The 19,618-nt window shown below is 44.2% G+C and overlaps 1 long non-coding RNA gene across 5 annotated transcripts in view; it reads right to left on the bottom strand.

The window, feature by feature from the left end:
* Nucleotides 1–11,236, bottom strand: part of LOC106559361 — a 41,024-nt gene extending 29,788 nt beyond the window's left edge. Inside the window, exons 1-2 of one of the 5 annotated variants that reach the window (XR_005354018.1) lie at nt 10,941–11,236; nt 7,839–8,165 (exon numbers count right to left, since the gene is read on the bottom strand). This is a non-coding gene — a long non-coding RNA (uncharacterized LOC106559361). The remainder of the gene's footprint in view (nt 1–7,838; nt 8,166–10,940) is intronic. The other 4 variants (XR_005354017.1, XR_005354021.1, XR_005354022.1 and 1 more) reach the window with 4 other exon arrangements.
* Nucleotides 11,237–19,618: the final 8,382 nt, after the last annotated feature.

The raw sequence follows: 19,618 nt of genomic DNA, 5'->3' as shown, positions 1-19,618 counted from the left end.
CTGTAAGAATTATCCAAGCCTCTCAAAGCCCAGCTTAGTGCCTGCCACAGTGTGTGTGTTGTGTGAGTGAATGAATGAATGAATGAATGAAAAAATGAGTGAATGAATTCCAATGGCAACATATGGCCTCAGTTGCCTGGCATTTATTCACTTTTAATGTATCTAGGTATTTATGTCACAGCCAAATAGTCAAACTCATGTCAGGAAAGAGGTACAAACATCTATATTCTATATATATTCTGTATAATTTTTATAACAATAATTAACAAAAATCAAATGATTTCCATATGACAGGTAATGCTCTAGGTATCAACATATGTTTATTTCATTTCACATGCAGGGGATTTCTTTAACGATTTTTTTTTTTTAAGATTTTATTTATTTATTCATGAGAGACAAACAGAGAGAGGCAGAGACACAGGCAGAGGGAGGAAGCAAGCTCCCTGCAGGGAGCCCGATGTGGGACTCAATCCCAGGACCCTGGGATCATATCCTGAGCCAAAGGCAGATGCTCAATCACTGAGCCACCCAGGTGACCCTTAATGATGTTCTTATTATGCTGATCTATAGATGAGGAAATCTGAGGCACAGAAAGACTCAATAACCTACCCAAAATCACACAGCTAGTGAGTAGCTGAGCCAGGCAACAGCACTCCAGAGAGACTTTCCTTTACACAGCACAATAATGCTTTTCACAATGACATTTATTTAAAAATAAATAAACAAACAAACAAGAATACAAAAAACAGCAGAAGGCTCAAGTGACAAGATATGGCCACTTTTCCCCATGAAGGTTTTGTCCCAGTTCCAGCTAGGTTTCTGTTAAAGAACTGTTGTTTATCTTCTGCAAACTTCAAGAACAAAAACCAAGCCCAGAGGGAGCTTGTGAGTGGGAAGAAGTCCAGATAAGACAACAGCCGTCAAGTATCCAGCATAGTAGGCAAGGGTTATGATTATGGTTAAAGCTGTCTGAGGATTGCAATGGTCAATCAGGGCCTCCTTCCACAGAAAATGCCCTTCCTCTTAAAAGGAGCCTGCAGGCTAGGCCACGCACTTTTGGCAAGGTCCAGCACTGTTCTCAAGCACATGGGATATTGTAGGTCATGCCCATCCATAACAAGAACTCCAAGTTCCTTCCCAACTATAAAATGCTACAGATTACTTCGGAATTATGCAAGTCTAACAATTCCAGGAAAATCTATTCTAGACAGCACATAACAACTCCTCAGCCTGCTTCCAAATGATGACCAAGTGCATGGGACAGAAGTCTTCAAAACAGTTAAACTGAGTCAAGTCTTGATGGGCACTGGGTGCTATATCAACACTATAGCTGTGAGAACTACAAACACAACTCGCCTCCAAACCAGAACTCTCTTACACATTTTGTTTTTAATAAAAGAGAAAGAACCAGAGTTATTATACTGTGTTCAGTGTAAATTTTCTTTTAATGTTCTGGCACACATGAACATCTCTCCACCTCTTGTAGTATAACTGCACAGAAACAGCAAGGAGGAGAAATTGCCATTACAAAGCAGGAAGTCTGTATATCGGCAAATGTCAAAAAACTCTGATATGTTCCTCAAAGTCTTGGCTTGATTGCTCAGGGAGCCCACTTACCATTTTGTTTCAGTGAAAGCAAAATTTAAAAACAAGTATCTTTGCTGGGATTTCCAGTCTCCACCTGAGGGCAAAGGAAGCTCTAGACCCATAGGAAGGAAGACACAGACGGAGGCCCTGTAAGGTTTAAGTAAAACCCGTTTTCCACTTCTCCTCCCACCCTCCCTGTATCAAGTCCATTCTTTTTTTTTTTTTTTTTTTAATCAAGTCCATTCTGCTTGGTGTCCACCTGGCTTTGATCCAATTGGAATTCAGTGCTAAGAGCTTAAAATACAATGACAACCTTTTGTGTTCAGCTTTCCTACATAACAAAGAGAGACCATAACACCCCATTGGAAGCTTCCTGATTCAGTTCAGTGTAAACAGTTTTTCCTGGTAGGTAATGTTAATAAATCTGTGACTTCTGTCCCTCACCCCAGCACCCGTCTGGTACCTCTAGTCTCTCCAGTACTGAGCCTCAATTCTGAAAGTGGACTGGTCTTCAGGAAGGCCCTGGCTCCATCAACTATAATCTGTGTGACTATGCGCAGGTTGATTAATCTCTTGTTGCCTTCATTCCCTCTTCTATAAAATAAGGATAATTAATAGTAACAAGTCATAGTGTCATTGTAGGGAATTAAATGGGATAATGGGTGCAAAGAAAAGTAGTATAGATATAACTAGGAAACTCCAGTGTTGGGTAGCCCCAGTGGCTCAGTGGTTTGGTGCCGCCTGCAGCCTGTGGTGTGATCCTGGGGACCCGGGATTGAGTCCCACATCAGGCTCCCTGCATGGAGCCTGCTTCTCCCTCTGCCTGTGTCCCTGCCTCTTTCTCTCTGTGTCTATGAATAAATAAATAAAATCTTAAAAAAAAAAAAAAAGGAAACTCCAGTGTTAACCATGAGTAGTATTCTTTTTACTAATCACTTTTACCTCACCATTCAAATCAGACAGGATCTGTTAACCAATACTTTCACCAGTGCAGACATTCATGGACACTTACTGTGTAAACCAGTGATGTATTTTCATGTGTGACATTACATCTTTAATTGTAACATGAAAGGTTATTTTTCCAGATTGCATTCATTGAACACACATCTATTGAGAAGATGCTGTGTGCTGGGTACCATAATGTATTTCCAGTACATGGATGGGCAGAGGTGCTCAGGAAATGTTGGAGAGATGAATGAGTAAGTGAATAAATTACCCTCCCACAGATGCCCCTCTTGGATGCAGTTGCAAAGGTGGATAAGAGAGGTTTGTTCATCCCTTCATCCCTGCTCCTTCCAGACCTGGGTGCTCCCCACTCCTACCCAGAGTTACAGAGCCTCCTGGCTTCAACGTTTCTCCTGTTTCCTTGTCTGGCTTCCAACCAAGAGGTTCTGACAAAGTAGTCATTTCAACACATCCTTTGTATTACATAGTCAGGGATTATAAAGAATGCTCAAAAAGAAGGCATCTCACATGCATATGGAAAGTACCTTCGTGTTTCAGGGTCTAGGTCTTATTCTTATTTCACCCTGTATAACAGGGCCGTCTCCAAAACTTTAAGTATCAAGGTGAAAAAGGAATACTTTGTACAGAGTTGGCCTGGACAATGGTCAGGACATGGCATTTGTGCTTTTGTGCTTTGATAGGCTCTGGGAATAATCAAACTGTACTTCCATTTTTATGTCCCTGGAATGGACAACAAATGATTTTTGCTGGCCTGCCAATATTCATCTTCCCTTGTTTTGGTGATTTGAGTCATACCCCATCCTCTGTGACTTGGGAGGAGCCCTACCCCTTGCCCCTAGCCTCCAAAGTGGAGCAAATGTCACAAGCCTGGACCCTCAGTACATCCAAACCACAGAGCCACAGGGTTGGGTCAGGGAGGCACCTGACTCAAGTTGGTCTGATCGGAATGAATCCCAGGACTGGAGTAGGTGATTCCAGAAGGAAACATTATCTTCTTTCACATTTAATATGGACTGAGAGAGTACGATCTTGGAGCTTTGGAGGCACAAGATGGCACCCGGAAATGAAGCAAATACAGAAACAGACAGAACTGAACCACAGGAAAGACTGTCTTGATTTCATTTAAGTCCCAGAATCAACTCATGTTTGAAGCCAGACTTGCTCTGGATTTTTCAAATCTGTGAGTAAATAAAATCCCTAGTCCCTGTTTAAGCTTGTCAAGGATGGGTTTTTATTTACAACCCTAAGAGCCCTGTGTTATTCACAGATCTTGTCACAGTGACTACAATTTTACATTACTTATTCCTTTGCATTAATGTAGGAAATAAAGCTATAAAATTGCAAATGTGCTATCAGCCATGAACCCAAGACTTCTTCGATAACTATCATCTATCATTTTCTTTTTTTTAAAGATTCGTTTATTTATTTATTTGACACAGAGAGAGATTGAGAGACAGAGTGCACAAGTAGGCAGAATGGCAGGCAGAGGGAGAGGGAGAAGCACACTCCCTGCTGAGCAGAGAGCCTGATGTGGGGCTCAATCCCAGGACCCTGGGATCATGGCCTGAGTCAAAGGCAGATGCTTAACTGATGGAGTCACCCAGACACTCCTACAACCATCATTTTCACTTGGTTGCTAATACTAGCAATTAGGCTATAAGCACTCCAAGGATAGACCTCAAGACCACACTGAACAAAAGCAGAGAAGTTCGCCGTGAACTCTCTTAGTCTATAGCACTCCTTTTATGTGATTTGTCTTGGAGTTCTGTGGAGAACCCAGATACTGGAAGATAGCGAAAGCTTCTTGAATGTGTGGAGCTTACAATGAGCCATTTTTCTTTTGTTTGGCAAGTCTTTTGTTTCCAACAACTTTCAGAGACATCATGGACCGTAGAAGGTGAACCAGAATTCTATTCTTTGGATTCAGTTACCTCTGCTGGCTTGTCCGTGAACCAGCAATGTCTGTACCCAAAGTTGTCCAATCAGGTGGCACTTTATGAACTCATAAACCTGAGATTCTTTGATTCACTCAATCAATGCTATTTATGGAGCACCTACTGTGTTCCAGATGCTGTACAAGTTACTGAGCACTGGAGATTCAGAGATGAATGAACACATTTCCTTCAGCCAAAGAACTTAGAGTCCCTGAATCATGCAGACAATCCCTCCCCCAGCCCATAACTGTAACAGGCATGACTGATACCGTTACCGAGATGACTAAAGAGGTGGAGGCAGGAACTCAGGGTGAAGTGGTTTTTGAACAGGCATGAGCCAAGCAAATGGGGTGGAAGTGGCATGCAGAAAGGGGGAATAATATTGACAAAGGAAGGGGTGGTAGGAGAAACTCTGGGACATTCAGTGACCTGGATTTGGTACACTGAGCTTGAGTGCAAGACTGAGAGACAATACAAGAAGAAGCAAACACACCATCACAAAGGGCTCCTTCTGCCAAGTCGAGGACAGCATTTGACTGAGGATGCCTTCAGGGGCTCCCTATCTGCCACAGAATAAAATCTAGAACTCTGGAGCCCTTGAATCAGGACCAGTACATGGTTTTGCTTTTTCACATTGGAGTAGCAAAGAGAACAAAATATATGATGGGTGCAGAGTCTGAAGACACCCCCTGGCGTGGCATTTTTGTTCAAATCAGCTGCATCTCTACTTCCCTGGTAACCCTGGACCCAGGGGACGAGAGGAGCCACGGATATCCCTGTGGGAGTCCTATGCTCACCCCCCAACAAGCCATACTCAGCTTAGAATCATTTTTCATTTGGTATGAAGTCATTTTTAAAGTGTCTGCTTTTCATTAAAACGGTAACATGATAGTCCCCGCGGGGGATGCACATGAGGCCGAAGTGAGACGGCCTCTCCTTCAGACTGGGGCATTTTCTTTTATGGCTTCTCTCCCTGAGCTTTGGTGGAGCTGAGTCTTTTGTTCAGAAAACCATGCCCAAATCTCAGGCCCTGAGGTATTTGTTGCTGTTGTTGCTTTGTTTGTATACTTGTGTTTGTTTTGATAGGCATCTTTTCATAAAATGGGCCAGCTCCAAAAACATTGGCTCTTTTCCCACATGAGTATCTGTCATGGGTCAAATGTGTCCCAGGTGTGGCTCCTTCAACATTCAGTTTACACATGCTTCTCATTACACGATCCCCAAGGGCTGTGAAAACATTTTCTTGAGCCTCCCCCAAATATCCACAACTAAGAATTGGTAAACACCAATTGGAAAAGCACTATTTATTTAAAGTGTACCGTGGGCTGTCCCCCAGTCCGATGGCTCCTCAGGCTCTGTGCTGCCTCACTGCCCTCCTGTCCGCACACCCACATCCCCTCTTACCCCATCCCGTTCCTTGGCTCTCTCAACATTCCCACAGCCCCAGAAGCACCATAAGCACTAGAGAGACCTGAACAGGCAGGAGGAGCTCTCAGACTTTCTGATGCCCACGTCACAATTCTACTTTCTAGCTCATGCTTCAATTTATGCAACTGGGATGTGCTTATTTAGCCTTTAAAAAATAGGATTGCTTGATAATCCTTTAGCTCAAAGCAGTCCATAGAAAGGAAGTGACAGGATCACTAAGGGAAAAGTAGCTTTGTAGCAAAAGCATTAGGCCAAGAAACAGGAAGAGCATTTGTGAAGGCACACTTCGATATGACTTTGGGAAAGTTACTTTTCCTCTCTGTGACTCAGTTTCCCTTTTGTACATTGTGGGGTTGGGCCAGAGGGTCCCTAAGCTTCTGAAATACTATAATTGTGAAACCGTATGTTGAAATATTATGTATCTATTATACTGAATATGGGTCACTTAAAAAGTAAAATTATAAGGGTGCCTGGATGGTTCAGTCAGTTAAGCACCCAACTCTTGATTTTGGCCCAGGGTATCATCTCAGGATCGTAAAATTGAGCCTCATGTGGGGCTCCTTGCTCAACACAGAGTCTGCTTGAGATTCTTTCCCTAGGCCCCTCCCCTGGTTCATGTGCACGCACATTTGCTCATGCCCTCTCTCTCAAATAAATAAAATCTTTTAATAAAGCAAAATTGTGAATTTTATTTGACTAATAGGGTACTCTCTTTTGTGAAGCAGATAATGAGAGACCAAAATCTCACATTTGTCATCAATAAAAATAATTACCTTGCAAGCAGGAATAAAGGGAGAAAGCTTTAATCATGTATAATATGTGGAATATAAATTGAGTTTTTTTGTGTGTTTTGTAAGGAAATGAATATGAAAAGTATTTTTATAAAAGAAACACTGGACTCCAGAGGTTTGAAACCATTTTCAGCAGCAAACAGCAGCAGATACAAAGATGAAGAGAACAAAGTCACCCTTGGTCATCAGAGGCCTGGCTGAGCTTCACTGTGCCCCCTAAACCATCTTCTGATCATTTCAAGAGAGCCTCCTGGTAGAGCTACTGCTCTTGGGGACTCTGGGTCTGACCTGGGCAGGGATAGAAGAAACCTTCAGCCTCCTTCCCGGGTCAAGCTTCTCTGCAGAACAAAGAAAAAAAAGAGCTGAATATGGACACCCAGTTACAGGGACTTATATCTGACTTTCATTTGGGTCCTCACAGAAGACTGACTTTGCAGGTGATGCCAGAGAAGGTGACACAGAGATAAAAGAAGTCAGCTATTGGTTGGTAGCAATAAGATTCTAGATAAGCAACTCCCTGGACCAGGATGTCACTTGGGGGCTGAAGGGGTGGGGGTAGGATCTAGGCTTCCAAGAATTTAACCTTGGTGTCAGGGTACTGGTCCCAATAAGAAACTGGATTGCCAACTTGAAGACGCTCTCTATTTTCCACTGGCAGAGGGAACAGAGCCTGCTGAATGGAAGCTTCCCAGGGCAGGATGGGCTACAGAATCCAATGGTGATATCAGACTCTAAAGCCAAGAGGGACCGAAGAAGGGAAAATCCTCTTTGCCCATCCCGGTTTCCCCAACCTGCTGTACTCATCTTCCATCTGATTTGGACATTTGACTTGCTGACCTGTTTTGCTGTCCTGCTCTTGTCAGGGAGAATGGGCTCCCATTTAGTGGCCTGAGCTTTAATCTCCACCTTTCCCTGGCTCATCGCATGTTACAGAGCCATAACAAAGCCACCATATCCATGTTGACCCTTGGGATACAGCACTGCCTCCCTCCCCCAGCCAACACCATAACAAAAAAACATAAGATCTAGATAGGATAGAAATCTGCAGACAAAATCCCAATGCTGGATGTACTTTTTGCTTTTAGCCATTTTTTGGACATATCCAAAATCACCAAAAGAGATGTAAACCTACCTTATAAACAGTTTCCGTTAGGTATTCCCATATAAGTGCAGTGACAAGCCATCTCACACTTCTAGGAAGCTCTTGACCATTAGTCTGTTCCAAAGCGATTATTCAATACACAACCACAAACCTGCAAATAAGAGTTCTGAGTCTTAGATCCATGACTCCAAGTTCTAACACATCCTTGACCCCTGGATTGTCACACCAGCTTTTCCTATTTTGGGGTTCACATCTTTTAGAGAATCCAGATCTGTCTGCTTTAGTCATCTCAGGTGGGGAAGCATTAAAGGTCCAGAATTTTCCATGCCACATCCACATTCTGAGACTTCAAATTCACTGGAAAAAATAAAAAGATACCAACATAGAGTTAAAAAAAAAAAAAAACTGTGTTTAAATATTCCCACCAAACAAATCGATATTTTTCAAAGGAAAAAGTATGATTCAATGCAATTGGGTTACTCACATAGAAGATATGTTAGAAATATTAGCTTGTAGAGAGCAAGGTCTAGTCATGGGATTCAAAGTTACAAGTTACTCTTGTTCGATCTTTTAGACTATACATAATTTCATTTGGATATGAACTCAAAGGTTCAAACTGGAGGCCCTTAGTGGAAAGGGGTTCCTGGTTGGCATGACCTCAGTGTACCCCACCTGAAGGCGTGCTCTGTATCCATGGAGCTCACCTCTTCAAAACCAAACCCCACCTCAGCTTGTCAAACAACCCCTGCCTTGCACGCTGTGAGGTTAAAAGTGCTTGGACAAAATCCAATCCCAATGATTCACACCAGTAGAATTACCTAGTGGGAGCAACAAAGTGAAACGTATTCGATTTGATTTCTGATACATTCCTGCCCCTCTGGCCATGACTAGATTTCTGACTTACTTTTTACAAAAAGGTAGAGGTCTTTCATGGGGATGGAATGATGGATAAGGAGGAAGGGGATAAGAAAAGTCCAGGTGATGAGTGTCATTGTGGCTTCTGGACAACCAGGAGAGAGAAGCTGTTCCACCCTTCTCCAATCTTTCCAGGCCACGGGCTGGAAGCATGGAGAGATAAGGCTGCCCAAATGTCACTGAAGAAGTTAAACCCAAAGCAGTGCCAAACTCTTCCGCACACCCTGCCCAGCCTCCAGCTAGCAGCACTTGAGCATAGAATGGATGATGCTTGAGCTTCCCAGCATGGAGTCCTACATCAATGAAATCTCTCCCTTTATAAATCTTTATAATTAAGGCCCCTTCCTTCTGCCTTCCCAAGATGGGAAGAAAAAAAAACCAACAACCTTTATACTCGTTCTCCCAGGCCTCTCAGTGGCTAGGACATGGCCTTATGGCTTAAATGTGGTCAATAAGTGGCACCCACCTAGCACTGTGAATCTTGAGAGAATGACAAGCAGGCTAAGGTCCAATTTTAAGTTACCCCCAGTGGCTTCAGGGAAGTGGGCAATGGTCAGGACCTGGAGTGCAGGAGACCCCAGGGGGCAAGACGCACAGAGGCCATGGCTGTGGTGGGACTGTGGTGCTTCTTCCTCTTTCCCTCGGGAGCCTGGCTTTCCAGCCTTCCTGTCAACTGTGTGATTACCCAATACCCTTCACATAAATCTTTCTTCTGCTTAATTTAAAAGGAGTCCACTTTTGTACAAATAAAACATAAATCACATTGAAATAGGTTGATTTTCCATCCCTCTTTAGTGAACTCAAGAGTGGCCACATGTCTTGTTCGAGTGTAGGAAATGTGAGCAGAAATGACCATGTGTCACTTCTGGGAAGAAGTTTTTTTTTTTTTTTTAAGATTTTATTTATTTATTCATGACAGACACACAGAGAGAGAGAGAGAGGCAGAGACACAGGCAGAGGGAGAGGCATGCTCCATGCAGGGAGCCCGACATGGGACTCAATCCCGGGTCTCCAGGATCACACCCTGGGCTGAAGGTGGCACCAAACTGCTAGGCCACCAGGGCTGCCCTGGGAAGAAGTTTTAAGAACCAGCCTGTAGTTTGCCCTCTTTTTCTCTTGTCAATGTTTCACACTGGGGTCAGCCAACTTGTTCTGTAAAGGGCCAGAAAGTCAAATTTTGGGGCACTGTGGCCTGTACTCTACCTCTACTGCAAATACTCATTTTTGTTAGTAAAATGCAAACACAGTTATAAATAATATCCATGTTTCATATCTATGAATAATAAACAGATCTGTGAATAAACATATCTATGTTTCAATGAAATATATTTATATTCACAGAAGCAGATGGCAGACTGGATTCGGCCTACCACCTAGAGTTTTCCAACCCTGGGTGAGAGGCAGCTTTGCCAGCCTCAGCCTTTGAGAGAGGAGGTGGGGAGCAGAAACACAGCAACTCACAACACGCACATAACATGAGTGAGAAATACAACTCTGGTTTTGTAAGCCACTTAACTTTAGGGGTCACTTGTCACTGCAACATAACTCACCCTACCCCGACTGCTACAGAAGTATACACAAGTAACCTCCATGCAAGGAAACAAAAGCTAATTTTTATAGGATTTGAAGAAGTTAGAGCTACAGAGTGAGGCAAAAACTTATTCCATCTCATAGTCAAAGAGCCTTTACTTTACTTTGATTGGACTTGAAATCCACTACAGGTGCCTCTAACCCATTACCTTTATCATCACAGACAACAGTGTAGTTCTGTCTCACAAATGGACCACAGAACTAGAAGCCCATAGAACTGGATTCTAGTCTTCCATGCACCTCAGATTAGTGTTTAACTGAACCACTCCCATCCCCTTCTGGGTCTCTGTCTCTGTAGAAAACAAAGGACTGACCCAGAGGCGTCTTCCTCAAGCTCCAGAGTTCAAAGCCCCCACCCCCACCTCCACCCTCCGGAGACCAGTGTTTGCTGGATGACTGACGACAGAAGGTGCAAACATGACCCAGGTAACTACAAGCTGCTTTTGAAATAGACCCTGTAGGCTGGCACATGCGTGCTAAGCACCTGGAAATCAGGAGTGGTTTTCCAGACACACAGGAAGCAGCAGCATGAAGCCAGCAGAACAAAGCACGAGGATGGAATGTGAGGTCTGTGCCCATGCTTCTCTGCATCCCTACTGAGAACTTAACACTCTGCAGTTTACTCACTCTTGGCCTTGGGGATAAATTCCTTCATGCTCCTTGGTTGTTTCCAAAGTATGTTCTCATCTCAGATTCAGCAGAAGTAGAAGAGAATCAAGATTGAAAGCAGAAAACTCGGGCCCCTCATTTCATTCTTCCCTTTCATGCCCACACCCGGGGTGAGGACCTTCTCAACAGCACGTGCTGTACCTGGCCAGGCCCAGCATCTGGTGCCGGGAGGGTCAGAGCCTGTGAAACTGCGGCTTAATCCCCACGCCAGAGGCTTAATCCCTGAACTCTGAATCAGTCCTTGGCAGAGAGAAGGCTCTTGGCCCACTTGGAAATTTCCATCCTCTAAACTACCCCAGGCCAGTTGCCAGCTCAGCTAACCCTGGGGACGCAGGCCGAGGGCTTCTGTCTGGCCCTGCCCGGGTCTGGGGGACCTTCAGACAGGGGAAGGTGGCATCAAAGCCCTCTCCTGCTCTAAAGCTCCCTGCTGATAGCCGGCCTTACCACCTGAGATCACCACCCCTGCTCATTCCTTTATCTGTGGTAGAGGGCAGCACTCAACAGCTTAGAGAGCAGATCAAGTTCATTATTAGTTTTTGCAAATAAAGTTTTATTAGAACACAACCATGTGCGTTCATTCCTATATTATCTGCGGCGGCTTTCCTGCTACAGCGGCCGAGTTCAGATGCTGCAACCAAGACCGTATGGCCTGTAAGCTTTACATCTTTAGGAACTGGCCCTTTGAAGAAAAAATTCACTGAGCCCTGGCCTGGTATTTTCTACCAAGAGTGCTTTTGTGTTACATTAATCCACCAACAGCTTTGGAAATATTGTGAGGATAGGGACGCCTGGGTGGCTCAGAGGTTGAGCATCTGCCTTCAGCTCAGGGTATGATCCCGGGGTCCTGGGATCAAGTCCCTCATCGGGCTCCCTGGATGGAGCCCGCTTCTCCCTCTGCCTGTGTCTCTGCCTCTCTCTCTGTATCTCTTATGAATAAATAAATAAAAATTTTGTGAAAATATTTTTTTTTAAAAAGGAAATATTGCGAAGGTATTTTTCAGGATAACTAATTGAGAGTAAGACCCTAAAGATTATAGAACAAGTTGAGAGTGTGTGTGTGTGTGTGTGTGTGTGTGTGCGCGCGCATGTGGGGGACAGTTTGTGTGCATGAATTAGGGATGGAGACTGAGGAAGAAAAAATTGAAAAAAAAAAAAAACCTTGAATACCGCATAGGTTTAAGCAAAGCATTTCAGAGAGGATTCTGGGAAGTAGCAAATGGACAGTGGGAGAACTCTGGGCCCAGGGAAGAAAACAAGAAACTGTACATATTATTATTATTATGAATATTATGTTTTAAAGATTTTATTTATTTGATAGAGAGATAGCATGTGCGTGAGCAGGAGAGGGGCAGAGGGAGAAACAGACCCCTCCTGAGGAAGGAGCCTGACGCGGGGCTCATGCCCAGGACCCTGGGACCATGACTTGAGCCAAAGGCAGATGCTACCCACTGAGCCACCCAGGTGCCTGGTTAGGAGTATTATTATGAAAGCAAGGAAAATGTGGTGACCCACATACTATCCTATTTAGCTTCCTCTCCGAAAGCCTGTGAGGTATCGCAGGGCATACAAAGTCTACACTGAGGGGCCTGCATTCTGGCACGGCCTCCCTGCGGTGCCTCCCCAGGTGACCCAGTGAATGGACCTGAATTCTTTGCTTCCACTTCTGAGGCTACTGCTCTCCGCCAGGGACATTTTAGGCTAACTTCAAGATCTGCCTCAGGCTGAACATCCTTGGACCCAGGTGGGCCCTCTGACAGCCGAACGAAAAGCCTGACACCACCTGACTGGGACCCCAGCTGACACACAGCAACACGGGGCAAGGGGGCCGGTACCTGGGGGAGCCAGCCTCACGCCCCCAGCTTCCTGCCACACCTGGCACCACACCAAGCCTCCATAAAGGCCAAACACTGTTTACCTGGTGCCTCGACGTCCTTTATTTCTGACTTTGACCCAAAGCTCAAGACTTAAAGTGATAATAATACTCTAAAACATTGATGCCCAACGTTTACATACAGTATTTGAGTTAATTCTAACAATCCTATGGAACTGTTGTTGCATTCTTCATTTTTATAAATAAGAACACTGAGACTCAGAGAGGCTAAGTAACTTGGCTAAGGTCACACAGCTAACAAGACTGGGAACTAGAATGCAGGTCAGCTCCTCGCAGTGGCACACCAACCCCTCGAGGGTAACTGAGATACTGATATGAGAGTCCAGAGGAGACAGAGAGAGCCACAAAGACATTACCAGAAAAGGAGAGAGCATACACGGCCCCCCCCATGTCCCCTGTGTTAAGAGGGATGCGTCCCTGGCCACCATAACTTGGAAAAACCTGCAGCTGAAGCAGTGAACAGAAGGACAAGGAAGATCAAGTCTAGCTTTCCCCTCTGAATCCCCCAATTTTTTTCCACCTTCCTTTCTTTGCAAAATCTGTCTCCAGTTACTGATCAACAGCATTTTGGTTACTAACATAACTCTTTAGTACACGTGAACCAGGCTACAATTAAACAGGATTTATATTCAGTAAGTTTGTAAAAGTCAAAGAACCATGATTATGCTGGGGAGGGGGGGGAGTTAGGAATTACAAAGAAAAGAGATTTGAATATCAAAACCAAATGACAGCACGGAACATATTAAAACAAAATATATGACATTCCTTCTCCATTTTTCTCCTGATTCCCAGAATGTAAAGCCCATCATTTATGCATCGTGACAAAGAAAATTTTTTTAAAAGATGATTCAGAAAAAAATCTTTCAGGGTTCATTGTCATGAGGCCTAAGTAATCTATTAAATCTTACATATTAATTTTTAAAACTGGCATTCAACATCCCAATCTTTTGAATTTTCCATGTCACTTTGATTTTTCATCTCTGGCTCTAATTAATCAGAAGGCACTCCTTTTCTCCTGGAGGAAGAGATCTCTCTCGTTCTTAAGCAGCCTGGAAAGAAAGTGTGAAACCCATGTCTCGATGCCGGCTGCGCTTCTGGTGAGGCCATAAGGGTAAGTCAGAGCCACAGAGGCCACGCTGCGCTGAACGGCAGCCGAGCTGTGAGGACAGCAGGGCCCGGAAACAGCTGCGTGATTTTTTGCACTTGCTGGGAGCCGAGTGCCTTCTTCCTCTGCCCGATCCCGAGCAGCAGGGGCATCCCAGGCAATCAAAAAGAATTATAGACTAGAAAGGTTTCATCTGCCTCTTAGCCTTATTTTTCTAAACATTTTTACAATGTGAGATTCTGGCTGGCAACTCTAACAGTTTTCTCGGGTGAGTGTGTGTGAGCATGTGAGTGTGTGTGTGTGTGTGTGTGTGCATCCTCACCATGGACTCTCCCCTCTGCTGACTCCATCGACCTGCTGTGCCCCATTATCTGTGGCCTTTGTGGCTCCGAAGGTCAGCAACACTGTTCCCTGGATGAGGCCCAGGGAAGGAAGGAAGCTGAAACAGAAATGTTTTCTCAGCGAAGTGACCTGATTACACACAGAGTGACCGTTTCCAAGCCACCCCGTAACTACCCCCATCAGCTCTGGAGCGAGTCCACAAAGGCAGCAGAGGCCTCCTCCAATGGCTGTTCCTGGCTAAGCAGAAACTGGCTCCGCAGGGAGCAGGGCTGGGGGACCCGTCACCCACAGAGGGTCCTTGCGGGGGTGTGGGTGTCAGTGAGCATGGAGAGTGGGGGAACGGACACACTTTCATGTTGACAGAGGGGTTCCCCTCACCAAAGTCTGTGATGACGAGTGTGGACTCTACATCATCCACTGAGGTTTGCATCTTGGGGTGAAATAAGACCCCAAGTCCCTGTGTCTCAGGATCCTCGTCTGTAAAATGCATAACTACACAGATTGATGTCATGAAATGAGTGAGGGCCCAGAATATAACAGCAGTTATCCTTGTTATTGTCTGAGTTTCTGTGAGGCCCACAAGGCCCATACCCCTCTCCCTGTTGCCAGAACATTCTATTTCTCAAGCAAGCCAAGTTCTTCCCCCTCTGAAGATGCCTGCACTTGCCGTACTGCTGCCTGGAACACAGCTCCTGCAGCTCATGGCATGTCTGCTCCCTTCTCATCCCTCCCTGCCTGGGTAGGAACGTGATCTCCTGGGGGATCCTTGAAAGCACCAGCCGACTCCCACCCACAAATGCATTCAATAGCATCATCCTAAAAATCTGCTACCCAATAATTGTCACTACTTGAAATTACCTTGTTCACTTGTTTTAACTCATAAACTCATTATGTCAGCCCCTCCCACTTGGTGTGGCCCCCTAGTCCCAGGGTGCCCAAGACCTTCTCCATCTTAGCAGGAGGCCCAGGGAAGTAGGCCACCCTACTCCCCACTGGAAGGTCAGGGCAGTGGCCTAATTCACCTCAGCATTATGCCCGACACATAGCAAGAGCCCAAGAAACCTGTGTGGATTGAAAGAAGAAATTAGTGTTTTTCTCTTAACATTACAAATAAGTCATCCTGTCCGATCACAAGACACCCATGATTCCTCTCATTTCTAATCTACAAAGCAGAAAAAATAAAAGAAGTTACCAGAGTCATAGATTGTTTTGAACTAGAAGTTTTGTTGGAACCCTGACCTCAGGCCACTCCCCCCACCCTCTGAGAGGGCAGAATTAAGAACTGTGAACTGAGAGGTCATTGCCAAGGTCATCAGCTGGTGTATACCAGAGACAAGATCTCTCAGAGAATGATTTATCTCATGTTATGTGAACTATAAAGCAATATTTTGATGTAAGGTATTTACATTATTCTTCTACGTTTGTAATTATTTTGTCTCACCAGGAATCCAGAATCTACTAGGCTTAATTAAGGACTGGTCATTTATCAAGAACTCCTATGTTGTTTTGAATTAAAACTTTATCCCCACCCAACTTGCTAATCAATTCAAATTGTGTAAATATATTACATATGTTTGTTTTTGATGAACTCCACTTTACCACCACTTCAGGCATTTCTACCATTTGTCACAGGTGGTCTGTGAGGCCAAAGAGAAAGTAACACCGAAGGATAAAATCAGCCATGGATAAAATCTTGGGACACCCAAAGGCAACGTGGTCACAATGGAAATCTGGGTTGCTGAGAAGAACCAGAAAATAACACAGAAAGAGATACATGCCCCTCGCGAGTCTTCAGTTTTCTTGCCAGAACCCAGGTTGGCAACAGTCCTGGCTCACACAGAGTGTCTCAAGTGGGCACACGGAAAGAAGTTTATCCCTATTCATTCTCAGACCCAAATGCCATACGTGCAGATAAAAAAAATTACCTTGAACAAATTTTAACCTGATGTAGAAGATAGCACCATCTCTTGTCATTCTGGTCACCTCTAGCGTGTACTCAGAAAACACCTCAAGATTTGAAATGGAATTTCAGACTTTATCTTGTTCCAACTCAATAGCAACTCAGAGAACTATTATTCTGGTTTTGCACAAAATATCTGCAATTTATAAGGGTGTGTTTGGGGTGCACTTTGGGGCCAGAGCTAAATGGGAATAAAAGATCGATGAAGTAAGCAGACATGGAGTTACCTAGATGACATCGAAGAAATGGAGTTTGAATTTGGGTCTCTTAGTACAATTCTCTCTTTGCAGGTCTGTCTATAGACACGTGTGTCATTCACACCTAAAATAATGTGTAATACACTCGGGGGTGAAACATCCTTACGTGCATGTTGGTTCCCAACCTTCTATTATCAGTGCTGCTTTGGGGAAGAGAGAAGGAAAGAAGGCCCTCAGACCAATGTATGCTTTTTTGCAAAATGTACACCCAATGCAAATTACACAGGAAAGTTAGCTGAGGGGCATAATTTGTTACACAAATAAACAAACACTATTCGGTTCCGTCTGTGGTTATAATGCAGTTATAACGAAAATCTAAAAACAACTGTAATGCTTCTAACCATGAAATTATAAGGCAAGAAAGTGGATTTAGATAACTATAAGAGCCTTAATTGTATGTTTGTAAACTCACAGACAAAGCTTTTCCTCAATTTAGATCCAGCTCGAATGGCACATTCAAGCACAACTTATATTCCACCCTTTTTCTGCCATATGGGCCTAAGACCCCAAGCCTTAGAAAATCCCACCCTTCCAAAAGATATGAGTCGGGAGTGGAGGGGAAGGAGGAGAGAAATGCAGCTTCACTTGGCAAAGGCAGCCATAGAGACAGGATTTATTAAAGGTAGGGTCGTCCCAGGTGCACTTTCCCTGTATCTGTTCGGTTACACCCCATCAGAGAATTCCATCAGAGTTCTAGAATGTCAGAACCACAAGGCACCAGAGGCCCAATGTCCTGGTCCTACCAAATCATTTCTGCAGGCCCTACACAAAGTAGGAGCTCAAGGTCCCAGAACCTGAGGCCTGGCTTTCCTGCCCTCTCCACATCCCATCCGGCAGCATCTGGTTCCAGGGTCAGGTGGCAGGAGATGATTGACCCAGGAATCATTGAGCCAGCCCTTTTCTGTAGCTGCTGCTCCTGTCACTTCCCCTCCCCTCCTGTCTCTGCAGGATAGAACAGCTTCCCACCCTTGTTCCTCCCTCACCTACTAATTCTAACCAGGCCTGGGCCCAGGAACTGAGGAAGCAGCTGGAACGGGGCAAACGTCCTGCCTTTGGAGGGCCATGGATGCAGACCCACACAAACCAGACTGTCCCAGGGCTCTGGAGACACCAAAGCCAGGAGGAAAGAGAACTTTGAACAGGGTGCTATTTTAGGGAAGGGAAAGCTCTTTAGCTCTTTAGAGGTGACATTTGAGCAAAAATTCGAATGACAAGAAGGAAGTGAGCCAGTATCTACTGCAAGGACATTTGCAGAGAGAAGGACTGCTAAAATGGAAAGGTGCAAAATCTTAAATGAAGGTTGCACAGCTCCATAAATATACCAAAAATCATTAAAGCTCATGCTTTAAATGTGTGCATGATGGTATGTGACTTGAATCTCCATACGGCTGCTAAATAATTAACAATACATTCTTCAAATATATATTTTCACAGACCCTATTTACACTCCTTTAGGACAACATAGGGCAAATCATGTGATGAGTTAATCAGGGTCCTTCTTAACCCTTTCCCTCTTCCTTTCATTGTCCTGCTCCCCAGGGCCTTCCTAAGCAACTGGGTTAATCAATGAGCACATTCCCAGTAAGGCCATCACACCTGCTGGTATCATCTTGCACTGTTGGTGTCTTCCCCTCTCCTCCCATCCCCCCAAGATTACTGTTTAGACAAAGGCCTTTAATGGTTTAACCCATTGTCACTATTCTTGGCCACAGGGCCTAGTCTGGAAGAGACTTAAGGACACACTTAAAAGTTGGAACTGTTAAATAACTTTCTGTGGGTTTTTTTAAATTTCAACTCGTAGAAACCCACATGCCACAATTAAGAGTGTGTGGTCTAAAGGTTGGGATTTTTAAGTGCCCCAGTAGGCCAGTAGGATAGAAATGCTTAATTCAGGGCAACTTTTCTATAACCCTGAACCAAACTAGAGAGATAAGCATCTACCTTTTCTTTTCAGGCATGCATCTGCCGAAAGAGCAGAGGACAAGTATAAAGAGAAACTTTCAAAGGATTTTTCTCTTACTAGTTAGCCATACTTCCTCTGTTCTGAGTGAGACTGCAGGAACAGCCAAATATGCACAGAATACCTTCCTGTGTTAGAGGAATAATGGGCCCAGACACTGAAAACCATGTAAAATAAAAATGGAGCTGGCCAGCCTTATTGAAGACTGATTTTAATACAAATAGCACTGAATTTTAAACACTGTCCATTAAGACCCAGCCTCCCGGGGAAACCATCCTCCCCCACGGACTCCTGTGAACTACGCTGATGGAGGACAGATAACTTGCCATACATGTTGACTCAAACAAAACAATGATAATCTCTTAAATTTTGGGATATCTCACTCTGATGTGATAACCGCAAAGCAAATTTTCTCTTCTTTCAGTTTGTAGACCAGTTTCAAGTTGTTTAAGCCCAGGTTTGCTGTAAGGGAAAAGCAAATTATTTCAGTGCAAGAAAAAAATGGCAATAGCAAGTTTGTACAGCTCAGCTCACATAAAATATGAATATGGCCAAGGTTAGTAAGCCTCCAGGGGAACACTGAAGGGTGAGCTTACCACAGAAAAATGCAGGCCCCAGCTTGAAACATCCATAAAGCTAACTGAAACAAAAAAAAAAAAAAAAAAAACTACAGGTTTCTCTGAACATACTAAGAAGACTCCCAAGACAACTGGTGTCCGTCAGGACTCACATGGGCTGCGGTGGAATCTGGACAGCTGTTGGAGATGGGTTATCACCTTATTTCTTTGCTTACAAATTAAATGAGGGAGAGAGAGAACTAACATGTCAAAATCCAGAGATGAGATTTTAGTAAGAGAAAAATGCACTGGAGATAGTCACTCGAGCAACTTGGCTGCAAGCACTGATCTTGTTTTGGTGTCATTGTTTTTATTTTCATTGTTTAAATTAGAGTCTCTCATGCATGAACTGAAAAACCTAATTACTAATTATAATTCATGTTACAGCATATTCTTATTCAGGTCCATGGATGTGAGGCAAAGCTACTCAGCCAATTTTTCTCTGGGAGAGACAAGGACAAGCCCTCCCCATGACCAATCAAGGAATAATCATACATCCCAACT

Source organism: Canis lupus, chromosome 1 (assembly GCF_011100685.1).
Source record: "Canis lupus familiaris isolate Mischka breed German Shepherd chromosome 1, alternate assembly UU_Cfam_GSD_1.0, whole genome shotgun sequence".
In the NCBI taxonomy this organism is placed as follows: Eukaryota; Metazoa; Chordata; class Mammalia; order Carnivora; family Canidae; genus Canis; species Canis lupus.
This window is presented reverse-complemented; position numbering and strand designations above follow the sequence as displayed.